The sequence below is a fragment of the Vigna umbellata genome, chromosome 6 (genome assembly GCF_029865625.1).
Source record: "Vigna umbellata cultivar VRB3 chromosome 6, Vumbellata_1.0, whole genome shotgun sequence".
In the NCBI taxonomy this organism is placed as follows: Eukaryota; Viridiplantae; Streptophyta; class Magnoliopsida; order Fabales; family Fabaceae; genus Vigna; species Vigna umbellata.
The window spans coordinates 7,443,540-7,458,681 of record NC_142170.1 but is presented as its reverse complement, the minus strand read 5'-3'; the positions used below and the strand labels follow the sequence as shown (position 1 = coordinate 7,458,681).

Sequence of the window (15,142 nt, the reverse complement as noted above, 5' to 3'; positions counted from 1 at the left end):
AATGAGTTATGAAAACTAGTACAACTTCACATGCTGATGTACCATTTTTCAAGCTCTTTCTCTTTTCTTCATATTGGAAGTACTTATCATATACTTTGTGTTTGATACATTTTATTTTTGTATTGAATTATCATTACTCATAATTATATTACTAAACCATGAAATTTCAATTTTGATTATAAAATATAAAATATACATAAAAAAGTTAAAAGAGTTGCATGCTTATACTCACATTTATTTTTATTTGGTGGATCGAGATATTATTTAGTTGAGAATCAAGCTTTACTTCGAACAAAAAAAAGCAATGAAAAGGCCATCTCATTGGCCACAACAATCTAACCCATTTCTTTAATAAAATAAAAATACATGAAAAATAAAAAAATGATAATTTAATTCCTTATTCGATTTATTGTTCATTAATTCAATTTGGATTTTTGTATTATCACTGCATATATATTAAACATCAAGCTATATTAACGTTAAAGTTATTCTATTCAACCCGTTATTACTACACTCATAAAAATCATTAAATTATTTAATAAAAACGGAAATTAGACGCATAACATATAAACTAAAATTGTGGAAACTATTTTCCGTTTCGATATGAAAACTAAATTGCATGTGATTTTACCGTTTTACTTAACAAAAATACGAAAATTAGTAGGTGATGAATAAAGTAAAAGGGAAGTGCGAATAGCATGGAGCACGACCAAAATATAAGGACTACAGAATAGTTCGACCCAATCACATACAGAAAACCATTGGATAATTTCTTCTTCCGCCTCTATCATTTTAACTTGCACCTTCATAAATTTTAAAATTCCAAATTTATCCTATAATTCAGATTTTTCAATTTTGGTTTCAAATTAAATAATTCAGAGATGTTTTAGGTAATATAATCTGGTAAGGTAAACATCAATATTTTTTATTTCAGAATTTATAATCTGAAATACAAATTTATTTTTGGATTATACAAAATACAGTCTTCAATATAAATTTGTGTTTTAATTATAGATTTTGAAATATAAATTATATTGCATTGGGTCCAGAATGAGTTGGGAAGGTAAATTGGAAAGCTACGTAATTGGTTGCATGCAAAAGTGGATGGTTTCGAAGAGAGAGAAAGGAAGAACCATTTTCTTCATTTATTTATTTTACGGCACAGAGGCTATGAAACATTTAGAGGCGAGATTGTGTCGTTTTGGGCCAAAATGTCTTTGGGTGATGTTTTAAACCCTAGCCACTTAATAAGTATAGTATAAGAGGACATGTAAACCCTAGGAGGGGCACACAATTACCCTAGAAAAAGGGAGAGGCCATCGGAGGCAGGAGGAAGAGGAGAAATTAGAAAACCAAGCGTAGGCGTGTGGAGGGAGTTATTGGGGTTGCAACGTGAAGCAAGGGAGAAAGGTTGGACTTCAACCAAGGTAAGGGGAGGAAACCGAAAATCTACTATATGTTTGTGTTGTTGGGATGTATTTCGTAGGAAAGGGTATTTTTTAGGAAGTTTTGTTTCTATATCATGTTCACATATCAGATGAGAACTAGACTATGCTTTTCATGACGTTACTGGAGGTATTCCTATTGCTTGGTGTATTTCGTTTTGACCCAGTAAGAGTAAGGTTTGGGTGTCTCTCTCAGTTAGTTGAAACGGTGATTCTGGGCATCTAGTAGGGACTTTGTTCCTGGTCAATATGTGTGCAAGGGAAGAATAGTAGGTGTGATGCGTGAAAGTTGTAAGTGTTGATTTTGAGTGATAAAAATAGAATACGTCGTGGGTTATTGAAGAAGAATAAAGAAGTGTGATGCAGGGGTAGTTTAGGGATGTGCGTAAATGATATATATATGAATCATGTTCCAGACCAAGGTAAAGCAAGAAAGCTTCAATGATATTCAGAATAGGTGTATCTTGATTGAGAGAAGGATTGAACTTTAAGAAAAATAGTTTGATGAACTCCAAAGAGCACTAGAGACCAAACATTGAAGTATATTAGCCAAGCTTGATTTTAGATTATATCGAATCAAACCAAACGTAAAAAAAAAGTAATTTACAATAAGTATTACAAAGTAAAAGTGCAAATTTAATAATTTAAGTGATGAAAGTACTTAATGATTAGTGCTATACAAATATATTCTCGTTTAAGTTTTTTATATTTTCCCTTATGCATGGCATTGCAAGCATTCAGTTTCCCCAACTTGATAATAATCTCACTAAAATTCATCTTTTCACTAAACTTGTTCAAACATGCGTTCAAACATGCAATTTGAAGATGTTCATGAACAATACATTTAAGAACCGATTTGTGAAAATAGTTGCAAAACAGAAACAGGAAACTAACCAAATATTACGAGTGCATGTACAAGTAAAAGCATGGTCATGCTAATAAATGCACTAAATATTCAAAAGAGCTTTTAGCTAACTGAAATTGTTTAATGAGAACCAAGGACAAAATTTTGGTTTCTCTAGATTTTATTCAATTAAAAACAGAGCTTTGAGTGACAACAGAAAAGTAATTTTCTCCCTGCATAGCAGCCTAAAACTACAGAGTCCTCTCCCAATCCACGTTTTCAAGGAAAACAAACAATTTGTGAATGCACTAGAACAAGTTCACCGACCAACTTAAGCAGACAGGTCAATTTGACCGATCAATAGCAACATGCAAAATTAAATTCCTAATGCATTAAACCTACAATTAACCAAACGAATCTAACACATACTGCATGATATGAGAAAACAAATAGCAATTGCACTATTTTCATCCAACAGAAGTGCATCAACATCTTAAAACATTGCATGAAAGTAAGCACTTAGGTGATTAATTGAGTTAACCTAAGCACACAGGTCAAATATTCAAGCAAAATTGAGTACGAAATTGGAAGTGCTACTGCAAGAATATTAAAGTTCATTCTAAGGTGAATGAACGAACTAAAGCAAGAAAGATATGAGTGGATAATGCAATTTTAATCATTTTAATTTTGCTATTTAAGGTAAAATAACTCATTCACAAAAAAAAAATCCTTACATTTGTTTCTGTTCACTATGGAGATAAGACTTTTCACAGTATTCTGCAGCAGAATATAGTTGAGGCCTTAGGTTCTTAAGTTCCTAAAATGATCACATATGAAGATTATATCAGTATTTATGCATGTTAAAACAATAACCACAACAACTGAAGAGAAATTAATCAAGCATTCCACTAGAAGATCCTCGGCTATGTTAATCTAAAAAAGAGATAAGTATTCGCTAGACCTTAACTTAATTAACCGCATAAAGTGGTAACATTCAGATCTACAACTAACCACCTTTAGTTCAAGCCATTGACTTGACTCGATATTGTGTTCACCAATTCATTTTCCCTTCTAAGACTCCCAAGTAGGCATTGAAAGATATATCCCTTGACCATTTGATCCAACCAACACACTTTCACTAACCATGTCATGTGAGTGAGTGATCGAGTTATAGTGTTCATTCCAAATTGACCTGAAAATGGGTACAAGAAATTTCTACCCAAAAAACAAGACATACTATGACCTTAAAACTTGTAATACTTCCTTTTATGTATTCACACCTTCTCTTTCTCACACTCACTCACAACTTCTAAAGGAATGTACAGGATATAGAGAACTTCTCATTATTCTCTAAAAAATAAAACAGAGAAACCTATATATAATTCCAACCAAATTGTTACCAAAATTAACTACCCAACATAATTGCTCTTTCTATTTTGTTCTTAAACAGCTATCACAAAACTCAAACACAAACCTGCCACAATCATATCTTATTTAGGAACGTAATTTCCTAATCTAAATCAAACAAATTTAACTTAGAACTATGTAAATAAAGGTCAAATCAACAAAAACATAAAAAACCCTTTGAGAGAAGTATAAGAATGATCCAATTACAAGGGAAATGAACCCATACAAGGTACTTATCCGCAGATGGAACCTTCTTATTGCAAAAACATGAACGTAAGAACACATGAATCAATTTTGAAATCCTAACTCTAAAACGCAAAACTTACCTCGAAAGCAAAAGGGTCGACGATGCCAGCCTCTGCAGACCACGACCCCTACGAACTTAACAAGGCCACTTCACCCAAACGCCGTCGTCAAGCCAACCTCGATGACCCACCACCACTACCGCATACGCTAACTAGTACGACCCACTACCCTATTGAAAACACCACGAACCATATCTACGCAAACCACAAAACACCAGCCACCAACGAACACAGCTTGGCGTCAACAACACGAGAACGCCTTAGGGCGACCAACAAACAGAGCTTCGCGTCAACTTCTAATCTTTGGCTTAGGGCAAGCGCGGAGCAGTGCTGCGCTGGGAAGAGAGGAAATTCTCAAATTTTGGTAATTTGGGCACGAAACCCAAAATGTTTAGTTAAAAGCATCGTGGAGATTTCCGAGAGCCAAAAGTCCTCAGTAAATTATTTCACTAATTCATTACCGAAGGCTATAAGGCTGTCCGTAAATGCCCGTCGGTAATTAGTGCGTTTCCTGTAGTGAATTGTATATTGCAATGATATTGGAGTTATGCATTAAAAAGTTTTTGTAAACATGTAACATTCCAAAATCAGGAATGTTATATCAATTATATAATTCACAACTTTAAACATTAATATTATTTCAGAATGTACAATAAATACACATTTGTAATTTGGATTAATCCAAAATAGAATCCACATTACAAATTTTTATTCTGATTATATATTCTGGAATACAATTTGTATTTTAGACGATATATTTTAAAATACAAAATAAAAAATATATTTTAATTATACAATCCATAGTACAATTTGTAATACAAGTTTGTATTTTAGTTTACATTTTGACAGACAAAATAAAAAATGTATTTAAAATTATATTTTGAAATAAAAATAAAAATATTATATGTATTTGTCAAAAAAGGACAACATTAGAAAGAATTTGCTGGTTCTTACAGAATTCATGAGAGGACTTATACTACCGTAAACTATTCCAGATTTTTTCTTAATCACAATTTATTATTAAAAAAAATATTTTTTAAAAAATAATAAAATGAATAAATGATTAAAAAGATGATAAATCAATGTAACATTAAATCAATAATTTTAAAATTTGTACCAGTAAAAAAATAATAAAACATCATAGCCATGAATACGATTTGAAAATTAGTATTTTTGTTATTATTATTTCAAAAAAGTAAGATAATAAAAGAAAATTGTCATTAGGGTTATTTTGAACTGTTAATACATGTAATTTATTTGAAATAAGCTAAAAACAAACTTGCCAAAAATAGATGAAATAACTGTATTAAAATTCTATAGATTAAATGTTTACCAATAACTTGGGTAATTGATTCACCGGATTGTGATATCCGACATTGATTTAAATATGGCGAGGGTATATAATTGGTCGAATTGTAGTTAAGCAAATGTCCTGATTTTGTTTTTATAGGTATTCCATGTAGAAATTTGGTTTTGTATGATTTGTGGTGAGTTTCAATTCGTGTTAGTTTTTTTGGTCTAAGATTTTGAAAATTGATTAGTGTTAAATTTTTTTGTTAATAGATTTTGAAATTTGATTATTTATGAATTTTTTATTCACAAAAATTTGAAATTTAGTTGTGTGAATTTTTTTATTGGATTTTAAAATTTAATTGTAATTTTTTTTTCAACCAATTTCAAAATTTATATGAATTTTTTTTATTCATCAGAATTTTAAATTCTGTTATGTGTGAATAATTTTTTTCATCAGATTTAAAATTAAGTTAAATGTTGAATTTTTTTATTATCAAATTTTAAAATTTAATTAAGTGATTTTTTTATTTACACAATTTTAAAATTTGATTAAGTGTTAATATTTTTTACTTATCAGCTTTTGAAATTCGACATTAACTAGCATTCGTAATTCAGTGAATTCTTGAACGAATTTCAGAATAAAATTCAAAGTAAATCAAATTAATATTTTACTATTCAACTTCGGATTTTTATTAACTAAAGTTCTTGAAATTTTTTTAATAAATGTAAAATATTTTATTTTAAAATGTTAAACTTTTTATAATAAAATTGTGAAATTGATAAAAATGTTGAAATGTTTTTCATGAATTAAACTAAAATCAAACTAAAAATAATATTCAGAAAAACAAATTACGGGTGTATAACTAAATGGTGTGGGGACAATTGGTGTACTCTCACTGTTTTTCTACACCTATTTTATACTATTATCTAACTTTTACGTAAAAAAATTATTTTTTATAACTATTTTATCCTATATAAATTATTCAATAGTTATAAGGTTCATGTTTTAAGTTTACATGATTTTACAATTATTACATCATACTAATAAATTAAAGATTTAGGTACAGAAGTTGGATTTATATATTTGAATAAATTTAAAATAAGGATTTATTTTATTAAAATTAAAAATGTATAAAACAACATTAATTTTAATATTTAAGTTGAATAATTTGATGTATAAATTTTTTTAAAAAATTTTAAATGTATTTAAAATTAGTAATTAAATTTAATCATTAATTTGATTCGATTTTGGAGATGAAAAAAATTATCCTATTTAAAACAAAATGAGATTAAATTGGAATAACATTTTAAATATAAGAACTAAATTTAATAAAAGATGACGACACATGATACTGTAGCTACCATGTGACATTGTAACTGTTACGTGACACAAGAGTGACTTAACATAAGGTGAAAAATTTTTAAAAACAAAAACGAATAGAAAAATAAAAAAATATATAGTACTATAAGCTAATATGTGACATATACGGACATGTAGATCTGTCAATATGGTCCCCTTATATTGCTTAGTCCTAATCACATGGACTAAGGTTAAGAAAACTCATAAGACAAAAAATCATCCCATTGTAAAAGTCTATGGAAGCCAAAATATTTACAAAAGTCTTGAAGGCTAAAGTCAACCTGAATTTTTTTTTAAAACAAATTATTCATTTTGAATAAAAAAAACTGACTTAGATTGTCTAATGAAACACACAGAAAAAGAAACACATAAAATAAAATAAGTCCTCTGAAGTCATGTTGCACCATCACTACCACACTTCAACACAGCAGTTTATCACTTCAACATAGCAGTTTATATTTTCCATTGGCTCCCTGTTATAAGCAAATCAATCTGCTGGATTCAAGTGAAATTATATGTTGAACTTTAACAATATTAGAAAAATTGTTAAAGTTCAACATACTGTACAATAAGAGAAAGGTCACAAAATCTTAAATTAATAATTTCAAAATCTTTAATAGACTTGTAAGGAACTATGGATAAATTAACAAATATAGGTTATATTACCAAGAGAGTTACCACTAATACCAAAAGCTCGATCTTTAACAAAGGTGAAACTTTTAACATATAACATCCAACATTAGACACTGCACATTTCCTATTCCTATTCATCCTTGAACTTGATAAAAACTGATAACTTATACTAAATCCTATGAAATATAAAATTTGTTGACTCAATGTTATGATTCACAACAACTTCGTCTCTATAACCAAACTTACAAAAGATTAAAGATGTGTTGCTAAATTATTTCCTAACAAGAGTTTCAAAACTAGTAGCTGCACCTGATCACAATTGGAAGGTTTAGTATAGGAATAAGGCTCAATTGGTAGCCAAGTCAATCACTAAATCATAAGTGGTATATGTTTAAAAAGCAAGGCCACCTAGATACTTCTCCCCTATGTATTGATCATCCAAATTATGTAATATAGTAGAGTGGATCTTTCAAGTAACCCAAGCATTCAAATTGGGTTGAGATAACATTTTCCACCAATTCTCTGAAGAAGTTTAATATTGTTAATGTGAATTGTGTATGGTAGCACGACCTCTATGTTAATGAAGATGAACGACAATCATAAGATCATAGTCCTTAGCATGAGGACTCTATTGTAAGCAGCTATCACCCTTCTGGTAATTTTTAACATCCTTCTTATCATTCAAATTTTGACATGATGACTCAAACGTGGGAGAGGGTTCAAGGCTTGTAGAACAGGATACAAGGTATAAAAGAAATGCAAGGACATGTTCAACAAATTGGAGATAACTTAGTGAACTTATCTTGGCATGAATCGACAATTGACAAAAGTCAATTTCAATGTCAACTTAATTCTGTACAAATTAAAGGATTAAGAAGTTTATAATTGTATGATTGTATTACATCAATTTATCTCTTCGGTTCATTATATTATATCAACTTTAATTATATTTTATTATATAAAACTTAAACTTTTTTATTGTTATTTTAACTTACTAAGCTTCAAATCAATTGGACTCTAGAATAATTGACGAATTTGAAAAAAAAAACAAATATTCAAACAAAAAGATTGTCTACTATTGTTGACCGACAACTTGGACAATGAACATTACAGACGATAACTTATATATACAATGCTTCGATTTTATGTTTTCATACTCATCTCATACACGACGCATAATAGGAATGTTAACACAATATCATTTGAATAAGTTGCTTCCATGTATCAACGAAAAAATTCATTATAAATTATGATAAATCATGTTATATCTTATAATGTACATACATTTTCTATCCAATGTCATATTTTAAGTTAACCTTATTAATTGTTTGGGTATTGAATTTTACTAGCAATAAATTATACTACTTATAACTAAATTATATTATCAATAAATTAATATGTAAACAAAAAAATTGAATTTCCTAAAATCTATTATTTTAATTATATTATTAATTTGTTTCTATTCTTTTATTTAAAATAATTTTTATCATAAAATATATTCATGAATATAATTTTATATAATTATTACACTAAAAATAATTTAATAACTTTTATTTTTTATTTATTAAAATATTTTTTATCTATTATATGATTCAACTATCAGATAAACTTTTACAATTTTTTTTTAAATCTATTTTTTATTGCTCTAAATTTCCTAAAAAAACAACACACCATTAATTTTCAAAATTTCTCTTCAGATCATCTCCTCAAAGAAACACGTTCCCTCAAATCATCTTAAACTTTCAATGTCAAAACTTTTTAACACTTATGTACATCACTGTGCATGGTAGGTGGGCATTTGACAATGACAAGACACTTCTTTCACAAATAAACAAAAAGACCGACACATATTAATGTTTTTCACAATGATATAATTTAGCGATATGGATGTTTTCATGTGTTACATATACATACACTGTCTTTTTCACCATCATTTCTGCAATTCATATTTGAAGTTAATTATATAAACTACAACATTACACACTGTTAGTTTTATGAAGAATCAAGGTACCGGTATAATTCAAAGGATCATATCATATCTTAAGTTTACATGTTTTTCAATTATTGAATAATGGAAAAAATCAAGGATTCAGGTACATAAACTGGCTTTAAATATTTGAATATGCAGCAGGGAAGCTGCAAATTGATATACTCAAATAATTTTTTCTTAATTAAGTTTTTATTTATTTTTTACTTAAAATTGTTTTATTTTTTAATTAAATATTGTTATGTAATTTTTCTGTTATTTAGATAATGTGATTGTTATTTTGTTTATTTGTTTTCATATATATGAAAGATAAGAATGGTTATGAATTAGATTTTTGGAAATCTTGTCTGAACGTAATTCAGAACTAATAGAATAGATTCAATTTACAATATAGACTTATTTTAACTAAATCAACATGTTTAATTTATTTTTCAATTTAATTTAAATTAGATTCAGTTTGAATTAAATACACTTTACTAATTATGAGATTAATTTAATAGACTGATTATTAGATTTATTAAACATGAGTCATGCCAACTTTGACTAAATATAAAATGAAACTAACTTAACATGTTTTGGATACTAACCAATTTGACTCAAATTTAGATTCAATTTAATTTGGTTTGATTTTTATCTTCTTCGGTTAACTCAACTTGTAATAATTAACTTAACTTGATATAGATTTAAATTTAAGCCAACTTAACTTATTTAAATTCAAACTAATTTGTGTTGATCTTGGTATAACTAATCAATATTTAACAAGAAAAAAAAATTAATCAATTAAAGTCACTTAGTACTCATTTGCGTTTGCCAATGTAAGAAGTTGAGATTCTTCTTATTCATCCATCAGTTCCTCCATATCTCTAAGGATTCTTCACTGTAATGATTAATTCTAAAATTAAACCGAAGATATTTTCATAAAAATTATTGCATGGGTACTTATCAAATTGAGATTTCATCGAACAATAAGTGGACAACGAAAGTGGTTTTAGATTAAAGTATAAAATCTCAAGTCCTATGTCTTTTGTAATTTCTTCACAAGAATAATCAAACTAAAATGGATAAACAAGATTAGGTGTGTGTGGGGCTTGAATAGGCTTAAATAGAATCTTAGATGTCAAAGTTGTCTCTTTCACATTATCCCCGCCCAAGGTCATTTGAAAAGAACTAGCTACATTATTCATACGAATACAACTACCAAACTTGTCCGTATTTTCCTATTTATATTATCTACCACCTCTCTCACTTTATCTAAACGGTCTTCAAATATTAAGTCTATAAGGACAATCATATTAAGGACAGTAACTTTTTAATACCAATAGCAATCTTGTCTAAAGTAACATTAGTTTCTACTAGAATCAGTGGTTTTAAGTATATTCATGAATTCAGACAAGACATAAGACATGAAACAAGTAAGGAGTAAAAGTTCCTTTGAATATATTATCTATAGATAGTCTTGTTCGAGAGATGATATGTTTTTACTACACATAATAATACATTTGGAAATATATACGATAATTTGAGCAATGTGACCCTTTGTAACGAGGGTTGCCTTACTAAGAAGACAGAAAACCGAGATCCTAAATTTTTAAAGCCATCAAATTTACTCAAACAATTATCAACGTTTTCAATCCATCGATAATTATGCTGATATAATCTATCACTAGGTATTGGTAATTTCATTATTTTATAGTAGTAAGAAATTGAAATTTTTATCCTTATATAGTTGAACTTTTACTTTGAAAATTTGTGTCCCGCATATTTTTATTTTTCTTTACCTTGCCATCAATTTTATTAACAATACTCATGTTTTTATAAATTAAAAAAAAAAATTTACTGCATATTTTGTTAGAATACATTTAGAAAACGTAGTCAATGTTCAATTCTTGAATATATGTCACCAACCATTATTTCTCAGAAGGTTCTAGGTAGTGTTAACGTCAAAGTAAATCATGCTAATAAATTAATAATTCAGGTAAAGAAGTTGGCTCTATATTGAATATGCAGCAGGGAAGCTGCAAATTGGAGACAGACAAAAATGGATGCATCTTCTTTGCACATAGCAATGTTTCCATGGTTTGCCATGGGTCATTTAACACCTTATCTCCATCTCTCCAACAAATTAGCAAAGAGGGGACACAAAATCTCCTTCTTCATCCCTAGAAAAACACAATCCAAGTTAGATCAATTCAACCTCTTCCCAGATCTCATCACCTTTTACCCTATAGACGTTCCTCATGTTGAAGGTCTTCCTCTTGGTGCAGAAACCACTTCCGATGTATCTTTTTCTTTAGCTCCACTCATCACGACAGCTATGGATCGCACTCAGAGGGATATAGAGCTTCTCCTCAAACAGCTAAAACCGCAAATTGCTTTCTTTGACTTCACACATTGGCTACCAAACTTGACTCGTCGCATGGGGATAAAATCTTTTCAATACTTGATTATTGGCCCAGCAACAGTATCTTACGTTAGATCCCCAACAAGGATGCGCCAAAACATGACTGAAAGAGATCTTATGCAACCCCCTCCTGGGTACCCTGTGTCGTCTATCAAGCTTCGTTCCCATGAAGCCAATTTCCTTGCTTCTAAAAGGAATTGGGAGTTTGGTAGCGGTGTTCTCTTCTATGACCGCCTCAACAACGGTTTAATGCTATCAGATGCAATTGGGTTCAAAGGTTGTAGAGAAATTGAGGGGCCTTATGTTGACTACCTTGCAGAGCAGTTTGGAAAGTCTGTTATCCTTTCAGGACCTATCATACCTGAGTCACCCACCACTGTTTTAGAGGAAAAATGGAGTGCGTGGCTTGGAAGGTTGAAGGATGGTTCTGTGGTTTTCTGTGCACTTGGGAGTGAATGGAAATTACCACACGATCAGTTCCAAGAATTGGTATTGGGTCTTGAACTTACGGGACTTCCATTTTTGGCTGTTGTAAAAGTTCCAACTGGGTTTGATACAATTGAAGCTGCGCTGCCAGAAGGGTTTAAGGAAAGGGTTGAAGGGAGAGGAATTGTTCACAGTGGATGGATACAACAACAGTTGATTTTGGGACACCCATCAGTGGGTTGCTTCATAACACACTGTGGTGCTGGTTCGTTAACTGAGGCATTAGTAAAAAAGTGTCAAATGGTGTTACTGCCACAACTTGATGGTGACCATATCATTAACGCTAGGATGATGGCTAGCAAGAAGGTTGGAGTTGAAGTGGAGAAAGGTGAAGAAGATGGTTTGTTCACCAAGGAGAGTGTGAGCAGAGCAGTCAACACTGTGATGGATGAGGAGAATGATGTTGGCAAACAGGTTAGAGCAAACCATGCAAAATTGAGGAATTTCCTCCTAAGCCGGGATTTAGAGTCAACTTGTCTTGATGACTTTTGTCAGAAGCTTCAAGATTTACTCAAATAATTTTAAAATTGTTACATTTTTAATTAAAAAATTGTTCTTTTATTTATGTAATGTAATTGTTAAATTGTGTTGTTATCTTCTTTATTTATTATCACATATTTATGGATGATTATGGATTTATGAAAATCTTATAACCTAATTCAGACCTAATAGAATTGATTCAATTATAAAGCTAGCTTAATTTTAACTAAATCCAATATATTTGGATTTATTATTTTAATATAATTTAAATTAGATTAAGTCTGAATTAAATAAACCTTGTTAATTTATTAAATTCAATGAGATCAACTTAATGGGGTGACTATTACATCTATTACACATGAATTAGGTTAACTTGATTAGATATAAGCTTAAACTAACTCAACTTGTTTTGAACGGTATTTGACTTGACTCGAATTAAATTCACTCTCATTTGACTTGATCTTTACCTTGAATTAACTTAACTTGATCTAGACTTCGATCCACTCAACTCGATTTAAACTTAAACTAATTCGACTCAACTCAAACTAAATCCAAATTCACTTGTATTTATCTTAGTATAACTAATCAATAGTTAAGACAAAAAAGAAATTTTAATCAATTAAAAGTCACTTAGTTCTCCTTTGCGTTTGCAAATTTAGGAAGATGAGATTCTCATTAAAGATGTGTAGCAACTTGAATTGTGTGCAAAGTAGTAAAGATTGTGATGGAAGAAGAGAATGAGGTTGGTAGAGAAGTTGGAGCAAATCATGCAAAATAGAGGAATTTCTTGATAAGCCATGATTTACATGAAAAATCTTTATCTCTATACGTATTCAAATCATTTAAGGCTAAAGTTGAGAACTGTTTGTGTGGCTATTGCAAGAATCTACCAATAAGTATACTAGGTTGATGTAGTAAACAAGTATTGTATCTACATGGATTTGGCAGAAATAACAATATTATGATCAGTTTAACCTAATATGTGATTGTTTTTACGTAAAAAAAATGTGAGAGTGGTGTCACATTAATTAGAAATCAGTTTAAGTTATCAAAGAAATTATTATATTATTAAAATCATGCTGGAGCCTGATTTCACATATTCATCCTCTCTTGCATTAGGTATTCCTTCACGTCTATAACTTCATGTGGTCAAGTCCTTGAAGTGCTCTATGTGGTATTCCAAGCCCATTCTGGTACTCGGAGACTAGTATCTTGCCTACTGTTCAGTATGAAACCTGTCAGTGACCGCGTAAGACTCACCTGCATTATGAATAAGACTATATTTCAGTTGCACATCTCTAGCCTATTTCATCCAAAAACACACAGGAAAATTGATTGGACAACAACTCAAGATTAGATGCCTTTATGCCTCAAGCTAGTTAAACAAGATAAGTGATCATTTAAACCCAAAATTAAGCATAAACCAATATTAACTACTTTAAATCAAATGAAAGTTGCATAAATGAAATTGTCACCAAATACAAGAGTTTTCGAATTTGTTACATCATGCTTCAACACATGGAGATTTAGCTCCTTGTGAAGATAGAAAGAATTACAAGAAAATAGAAAAGCATCTTCTAATCCTCTAAGGATGTATCTTTTAAGTACAAGATTATGTGAGAGACTCACTAGAGTCTCTCTCTAAAATCACCCTAAGAGAGTTAAGACCAAAGTCTAGTTCTCTCTTCTAGATCTCTCCACCTCTCATTTCTTCTCCTCCAAGATGCTTGTATTTATAGACTTTCGCAACACAACTCAAGCGATGACTCACAACTCCAGCACTAAGGTTTCCTCCCTTGGTGGGTTTTCTGTGTGGCTTAGGTTATGAAGATCTGAGCTCGAGCTATTTGAGGTTGCTTAATAATGAAGCATTCTCCTATGTCTTAAGCCTTAGTTGATGGCTTAAGGAAACCTTCCTTGGTGGGTTTTCTTTTGTGGCTCAATCCCTCAGGTGATGCTCCAACTGTGACAAGTCAGATTCTTCCAAAATGAATGCAAATCTTCTTTTTTTTTCATCAAAATTCAAATTTAAATCCTTAAATTTATGTGTTTCTACAAAACAAGTAAAATTTGGGTAGTTATTGTCGCAACCGGGATTGCGACGGGACGGCGAGCCGAAAACAAACCGGTTTGAGAAAAAGATTTTGGGAGTCGCCACCATAATTTATTATGGAAAACCATAAAAAAAGACGTGGTCGGCGAAAAGTAGATTTTAAGTTCGGGAATCGGTTACATGTAAGGAAGGTGCTAGCACCCTATCGCGTCTGCCCAAAGACAGTACCTTTAATTAAATGTATAAAGTTGATGTGGTTTTTCAAAATGTTTAATTTTCCCTAAAAAAACATAAAGAAACTATTAAAAACAAAAAATATTTTTTTGTTTTATGAACTCGACAAGGATTGACCTTGCTCCTATGTATATCCATTTGTAATGGACAATTAGGGATCGCGTAGTTCTTTATTTAGAAAAAGGTTTATGAGTTTGTTTAAAAATTATTATAG

At 30.1% G+C, this 15,142-nt stretch overlaps 1 pseudogene; it reads left to right on the top strand.

The window, feature by feature from the left end:
- Positions 1-11,264: 11,264 nt before the first annotated feature.
- Positions 11,265-12,776, top strand: LOC124820765 (cyanidin 3-O-galactoside 2''-O-xylosyltransferase FGGT1 pseudogene; annotated as a pseudogene).
- Positions 12,777-15,142: the final 2,366 nt, after the last annotated feature.